At 42.3% G+C, this 8,233-nt stretch overlaps 1 pseudogene; it reads left to right on the top strand.

The window, feature by feature from the left end:
• The first annotated feature begins 1,998 nt into the window (after nt 1–1,998).
• On the top strand, nt 1,999–2,163 carry LOC139638724 (U2 spliceosomal RNA; annotated as a pseudogene).
• The last annotated feature ends 6,070 nt before the right edge of the window (nt 2,164–8,233 follow it).

Genomic DNA, 8,233 nt, shown 5'->3' with positions numbered 1-8,233 from the left:
TATTAAGTTTGCCCCCGCTCTCATGCAGCCTGAGCCTCCTTTGAAGGGAGCAGTTAAGGAAGGGGGGGGGGGAGGGGGAGCAAGGGAGGGGGATTTTCTTGTTGTGTACTTTCAAATTGTCGCTCATTACTTCAAAGTTGCCTACCCAGCTTTAATGTGAAAACAGCTTAAGCAGGCAAAGAAATATTTACCAATTAAAAATTAAATTTTTTCCCCCTACTTAAGGCACCATTTCGATATAAGCTCATTAAGCCACGTCAACTATATTTTCAATATATTAATTTCTTAAAAATTCAAATCAACGTAATTGTTAATTTTCTTTTCACCATTGCTGGTTCTTATAATGCTGTATACTATGAAAAACATCAAATTCATTCATCAACGTTAAAAAATGTTTCCCTCCTTAAGCTGTTTTCACAGTAAGCCTTTCAGAATGTCCCATGTGCGTGTGCCTGCTAGCCCGCCTTCTGGTGGCTAATGGAAGATGAGGCCTTATACCAAACATTAGCAGAAAAATTGCAGCACTTCAATGTAAAAGTGCACCATGCAAAGAAAATACATTCTCGGTGTCTTAGGTTTCTTAGGTCTCTCTTAAACGTGGCTGTCCACCATGCAAATTACTTTCACAAGCAACGGTTACACTGTCGGAATTAAAATGTCGACTTTTAAATGGGAAAGCACTCGCTAGCTTTTATTAGCATACGCTAATAGCTGCTAGCCGTGATGTTATAGCATCGCGGCTAGCGGTGGTGAAATGTGTGGCATGCCATCTCAAGTTCTTGCTGCCCCTGCGTTTCAATACACTCCATATCAAAAAAATTAAATTGGTCAAAACCACTGACTATGAATAGTTCTATTTCATTCTTCCTTACCAATATGCACCAACTAATGCAAGCAGCCATGGGGCTACCTCCATGTGCTACCTAGCTAACGTAGCAATAATTTAAATTGCCGAAGCAGGCTAGATTACGTAAATTTACACATGTAATTACAGCAAAACAGCGATCTCTAAAATTATTTCGATAAAAACACTCACCTTCTATGGACTACTTCCACGTCACAGAGAGCTGCAGTCACTGGGAACATGGCAAAAAGATGGAAGATGGTAGTGGAAACTCCCTGCACAATCATTTGGTAGACCCCGTTGTAACCAAGGCGTCCAAATGAGCATGCGCAAAGTAGTTGGCCAAGCCCCACCTGGAGTCTGACTAAAATATGCCTGTCTTCCCAACAGCAATATTGTAGTGGGCCCAACTTTTCACGAGGAAATTAATACGTTTAGTTGTAACAAATAATTTTATTTAGTTGACAGGGCAATTTAATATTTTTTGTTTAATTTACTCAAAAATCACATTAAGGCGAGCAATTTCAAGTTTTCGTTTTTAGAGTGTACCAACAGATCGTTTTCCCTGTCTATATTTACTGAGAACCACACGCGTCATGCTGAAAAAATAGGCGACACGCCAAATCTCTAAATGAGCCACAGCCACGCCACGCCTGAGCCGCGCTGCTCACGCTGGCTGTGTGGCTGCTCTAACCTGTTAACATGGGCACCGAAATTAAAAGCAACAGGTTCCGCGACGCACACGTGCCGCTCACACAGGCGGTGTGGCCCGGGCATCAGAGCGTTTTGACGCAGATTCCAGGGGCCATAAGCCTTCATTGAATTTCACTGTCAACGCTGAGGTGAGGTAATAAGGAGAATGTATTGCAGGAAGTGTGGCACACCATTGACAACTGCTTCTCTCTGAATAAAAAGAACAACAAGTTTGTTAAATCTGTCGTCACTTGATGCTCTTACTGGTAGTGGGGAGTCTGAACTTGAGATTTATTCTCCATTTTTGATGCAAAGTTGGGTGTCTTTGGCTGGTGGCTCTTCCAAGGTACCCGTTACCATATTGATTGTACCATATTGATGGTAAAATACTGTGACACCCCGACGAGGATGGACCGGACCGGACCGGAGGGGTGGCCTTGTGCTACCAACGGCAAGGGGTTATCACTTCTCGGCCTTTTGGCTAAGATCAACTGTAGTATCTGTTCTTATCAGTTTCGCAGATCGCTTCTCTGCCTTTTGGCTAAGATCAAGATCATGTGCCAGGTACACTCATGGCCACGTTTTCTTTGGCGATGGCAGCATCGGCCACTATGCAGTCGGCAAGAACAATGGCCGGACTGAAAAACACGTTGTGTTTTGTATGGAAGACGGAAGACTAAGTAATTGAAAGACTGGTGTTTGGAAGAGAAATCCTCTTCAGTGCCTTGAAGATGAAGCCAGATGACATTTTCTGCCTCCAACAGAATACGACAGAAAGTTTTTACGATGTCTCTTTCTACACCAGCACCCGGATGTAAGAGGCACAAGATTTGGCTAACCAGCAAGCAAATTCTACGCTGAAAAAGTTTCAGGTCGTCTCTTTGGCAAGAAATAACAACCGCATCGTCACTGTACACATGTACAACCCATGGGTGTCAGAAGAAACAGTAAGATATTTCCTCAATAAGTACGTGACTGTCTTGCCTGGAGTGAGGGAAATAAAAGATGCTTTAGGAATATGGACTGGGAAAAAACAATTTAAAATTCAGCTGAGAGAGGACAGAAACGGCCATGATGGCTATCTACACCCGCCCGCCGCTTCGCTATAGGAGCAGACCGCGGTTTCTTAATCTACTAAGGTCAACCAAGGTTCTGCCGAAAGTGTAACACATATGGACATGTAGCCGAAACATGCACACAAGTACAATGCAGAAACTGTCACGTTATTGGACACACAATGAAAGACTGCCAAGCAGCAAAGAAATGTAATCTATGCGGCTCGTCGCAGCATTTGGCTAAAGACTGCCCTAAGCCAAAGCCATATGCAGCAGCGGCGAAAAACAACATAGCGGCCCCCATGGAAGACCATATGCTCAGAGACATTGAAGATGTAATGCGTGAACTTGTGACAGAGAGAACGGCGAAGACGGCAGTACCCGATGAGGACATCACAGACAAGGAACGAAGAAACGAGCAGACTGGTAAAATGAAGGATGCAACGGTAGAGATTATCCAGAGCAGCGAGGACGGACGAGAGTGGACAACGGTTCCTGGTGAAAAAAGACGGCGGAAGAAAGGGAAGATAATCAGCCCAAAAACAACACCAGAATATAACAGCCAGGGATTACGTGACGAGCAGAGGGGACAAAGGAAAGGGGAGAAAGAAGACATCACTGGAGAGACTGTGTCAGGGACCTGCCTCTCATCATCTGAGGAAAGTAGCGGGATATCTGCCAGTGGCAGGCAAAATTCCCAGGTAAAAGAGGACAAAGCAAGTAAAAAGAAGGTGAAATTTAATGAACTGTTTCCCGAACTGCCACCACTCAGTGATAACTCTCCATAGTTTTTTTTGTCAGAAAAATAGTCATACAGTCAGATCTTTGTACTGATTTTTGGTTCAATAAGGGTAACAGAATTTTTATAAACCCACATTTAGTAGTAAGATAGATATAACTACAAACGCTAGGGGGCTTCAGAACAAAGCTAAAAGGGCATCAGTGTTTACATATATAGCCTCCCTAAACTTCACAGTTTGCTTCATACAAGAAGTACATCTAAAAGATCAAAAAGATATTTCAACCTTTTCAAGAGAATGGTTTAAAGGAGACTTGAGATGGAGTCTGGGTGGGCTTTAGTTCAGTTCAACTTCATTATGATCCCAGAGGGCAATCGTTTCGCAGGCCAAAAACAACACAGCAATAGACAACACAAAGAACAATACAAAAGTTAAAAAAGACATAATCAAACACACATCGCAGTGAGTTGTAGTCTAGGGTAAAGTGCATTACAGTAAAGCATTACTACAGCAAAGTGCGAGTGCCTATCTATTTAACAAGCTAATAGCTGTTAGAACAAATGAGTGCTTGTGTCTGTTCAACCCGGTCTCACGGCAGTTCGTGAAATAGTCACGAAAATGTGATCTATTGATTTGTGTACATGGACACGATTTAGCAATTTGTTCGTGAAATTAACACGTAATTAACACCTAAAAAACGTGCCTCCACCACGACCTGAATTATGTTCCTCCACCACGAATTTGAAAACGTAAGTTTTGGCAAATAAAACTACTTGTGTTACGGTTATGGTTAGGCAACTAAAACAACTTGGTTAAGTTTAGAGAAACGGTTTGGTCATGGTTAAATAAGAAAAACGTTCGTTAAAAATTTACATGTGGCTTACGGTTGAAATGTACTTTGAACACGCTGGGAATCAAACCCCGGTCGTCGGCATCGAAGGCAAACGCATACGCTCATCCACCACCCTGACCACAACACCCTTATTGGCCACCATTTTATTTCAATGTCACACTACTTCCTGAGTCCCGACTGACAGAAAAAAAAAGAAGTGTTGCAGGCACGAAAGATACTTCCAATTGAAATATATTAGTTTGAAAGTCGTGCTGAGTGTCACGAAAAAAATTGCAAAATCGTGTCCATGTACACGAATCAATAGATCACATTTTGTGACTGTTCCACGCACTGCCGTGAGACCGGGTTGGTCTGTTTTAATCCTTGGTACCTTGAAACAGACACCTGAGGGGAGAGTCTGGAATTCTGAGTGTAGTGGGTGGTCATCATCAAGAAGGATGGCATGGGCTTTATTCCTCAGGGGTGAGCATATTATGCAGTAAGAGAGATTTAAAAATAGTGGGCAGTTTTGCTTTGGTTCAGGGGAGAGTCCTGGTGGTTGATGCGGACTGGAAAGTTTTAAAATTTAGATTTATAAATATATATGCTTATACAGAACCCAAGGCCAGGAAAGAAATGTTCAACCACATGGATGCAGACTTTATGACAACAGAACAATAATCTGGGCAAGTGATTTCAGTGTTGACCTGGACAAAGGTAAAGATTGTCTACAGGTCAGAACCTTAATTAAAGACTACAGCTTAATTGATGTCTACAAAGAGGCACACAAATGTGACCCAGGATACACTTGGGAAAACAATAGAGGGGCCAAAAGTCGGCTAGATTATGTATTCATACCTAATACACTTAAAATAAGAGCAGGACATGTAACGCCTTCCTTTTTTTCAGACCACAATTGTTTGTCAGTCTCTTGTCACATCAACTCCCAGCAATATGGAAAATCGTACTGGAAATTCAATAATACTCTGCTCTGTGACAAGGATTTCAACAAAAATTTTAGGGAATTTTTCAAAGGATGTGTAGACCTGAAATGCTTCTACATAAAATAACAGAATGGTGAGACACAAAAGATAGAATTAAAATATTTACCCAAAATTATTGCAAAATAAGAAATAAAGAGAAATACAGAGTTTTTTTTATTTATTACAAAAGGAAGCAGAAAACTTTACATTAGTGCTAACTGGAATAGGAGTGGGATTGACAAACAATCACTAAAATTACTGCTGCAAAAACGTCAATTTTTTGAAAAAAAAAGAAAAGCATTTTGTCTTTAGAAGTCAACAGACAGCATGGGAGGAAGATGAGAAATGTTCATCCTATTTCTTCAAACAAGTAAAGGAGCAAGGGAAGAGGAGAACTATATTACCTAGGATAATAAAACAGTAAATGGTAAAGAAGAAATGATTGACACAGCTGTGCACTATTTTTCAAATCAATTTAAAAATGTAAACATAAACGAAGAAGAATTGAAAAAGTTTCTCCAACATGTAAATAAAAAAGTACTTATGGATATGATTGAAGACTTAGAAAAAGATACTGAACTTACAGAACTACTGTATATAGAGCATTAAAGGTCCCATATTATGCTCTTTTTAGCTGTTTAAAACATTTCTCAGTGGCCTTTAAAATAAGGTTATGAATTCTGTTTAAAAAAAAACACAAATTCAGGCTCTATGGGGCCTCTCCATCCTCTCAGTTTCTCCCCTCATTAACTATGCGCTGTTCTGAGTAGGCGGGGATGCTCTGATAATGAGGCGCTGCTCTGATTGGCCGCCTGATCGGCTGGGTGAGGGGGGAGGGTGCAGACGCGGAAAAACTCCAACACCAACATGGCAGCTGCTTGTAGAAGAAAACTCCGTGACAGAACATGTAAAACCTACATTTTTGAGGCGGAATCTGTCAACCGAACAAGAGGATGCAACTACCGAAGTTTTACAGACACGGTTACAGCAGGATGTGTCTGACTGGTAGGTTGAAATTTCACTGTTTTCGTACTTTCTCACCGTGTGTGTATGTGGTTGCGTCGGCTAACGTTATGTGGTCTTTCTGGATAGCCATAGCGGACAAATTTGTATCCCATAAAAACGATATCTAACGTTACCTGCCGGAGTGTCTCGCACTGTAACTATACCGTATTGTTTGTTTGGTTCATTTTTAGCCTGACCTTCACCGGTGCCGGTGGTTTGAGGCTGTCTAGTAAGCTCGTCAACACAGTAGGTGTCGGTAGCTTTTAGCTGGCTACTTGGATAGCTGCTGTAATGTTGTTCCATGAAGTGTCTTCCAATTGCCGTTGTACTGGCTAGCGATAGGAAACTAATCCACACCAGACATTATGTAGTTATTATGTTCAAATACATCAAATTGATGTGAAGATGTGACGGGGTCAGTGCTATGGGTTCATGCATGTTTTAATTACTTTTTGCATGTTTTGGATTGTATGTCTTTTATTGTTTTGCTGTGGTTTTTTAATGATTCTTTTAATCAGTTGTTTTATTGGATTGCTGTGTTTTTATGGTTTTACTTGTTATCGCATGCGGAAGTGTTTTTTCCTGACTGCCCTGAAGCACACAGGCACAGACCAACCCAGAAAACAATCAGCGAATTGGCAACAGGTGTGGAGCGCTGGTGAATTGGAAAACGGCAGAGATTAAAAGGTAGAGGAAGGAGCGAGCAGGGAGAGAGACAAAGAACTGCAAGGCGTCCCCCGCTGAACCCGTAGCTCAGAAGACGAGCCACCAGTCCAGCAAGACGAGCCAGCAAGACGAGCCACCAGTCCAGCGAACGAGCCACCAGTCCAGCAGACGAGCCACCCTAGTAGCCCGAAGCGCAGTAGCCCGTGTCCGTTCGGCGTGAATACTCCAGCCTGGGTCGGTAGCGTAACGTTGCCGCCCAGGAAAACCGTGAGTAGTTGTTACCAGTATTTTGCGGCGGACACCGAGAGGGCCGGCTGTGGGGCCGGGCAAGTGGGTGGTGTGCTAGAGTTGTGTCTGGAGGATACTGGCGGTGTTATCTGTTGCAGGACCCCGAACGAGTGGAGCCCCGGAGAGGAGACCGCGGCGGCCATAGCTGTTGGCGTGGGGAGGAAGACAGACCGCTGAGGACTTCGTGGCTGCCGACATTCATCGTGTGCTGGCGTTCGTGTGGACTGGTGGTCCCTTCAACGGCGAGACACTGACTGAATGGACTGATAAGGGGGATGTTTTAGCGTGCTTTTATTTTTTTGATTTTAGGATTCCTAAACATTTTTATCTTTTTATATTTGTTTTATCATAATAAACCCTTTTAATTAGTTACCTCTGCGTTGTGGTTTTAACTCTGCTCACCCCTGATTTTAAAAGAACCTGTGTAGCCGTTTTTAATGGAGTCCTAGGCTCCTTCCAATTCCTAGGTGGCGTTGTCGGCATTTTAATCCTTTTTACGTTCTTAATATTTATTTTAACCATTGAGTTGGCCTAGCCATGGCACAAAGACGCAAAAGAACTCATCTGCAGTGGATACAAATATTGTCACGACACCGGCAAACATATGGTTATGTCCCATGTTATCTACCATTTGGACATATGGCTGTCGTAATTTATGCCAGTGTTACTCAGCTATAACGCTAGCTGAACTATAGCTGAAATATTAAAAAACTGCATCTCATGGAGGCCTGCGGGTCATTCCCCCTGTACATAACATCTTACCTCTTTTAGAGTTGACACCTTTGTTTGTCCTGTACATTAGGTTGTACAGTACTCACATCTACTCTAAATTGTCTGTGCTAATAAACATATAATATAGATAAACGTAATCGTCAGTGTAATGTTCGTATAAAGCTTGCAAAATTCAGTAACAGTTACCCTTTCTCATTCCCTAGGTTACCAGAAGAATGAAGCAGCTTCAGGATCCACCTACATGCATGTTGATCATCCTGGTCTGGAGCCTGTATGTTTGAATGTGTTCTCACTACAGAATGCAATGAACATTTATAAAGCAGACTATGGGCCCTTACAGCTTAGAGGTAGAGAGCAGTAAGTTTCTTTTATGCATTCTGTCCATGAATTGATGT

Source organism: Centroberyx affinis, unplaced genomic scaffold (assembly GCF_046629955.1).
Source record: "Centroberyx affinis isolate AG114_WGS23_722 - 3 ecotype Tasmania unplaced genomic scaffold, CSIRO-AGI_Caff_v1 ptg006512l_1, whole genome shotgun sequence".
NCBI lineage: Eukaryota > Metazoa > Chordata > Actinopteri > Beryciformes > Berycidae > Centroberyx > Centroberyx affinis.
This window is presented reverse-complemented; position numbering and strand designations above follow the sequence as displayed.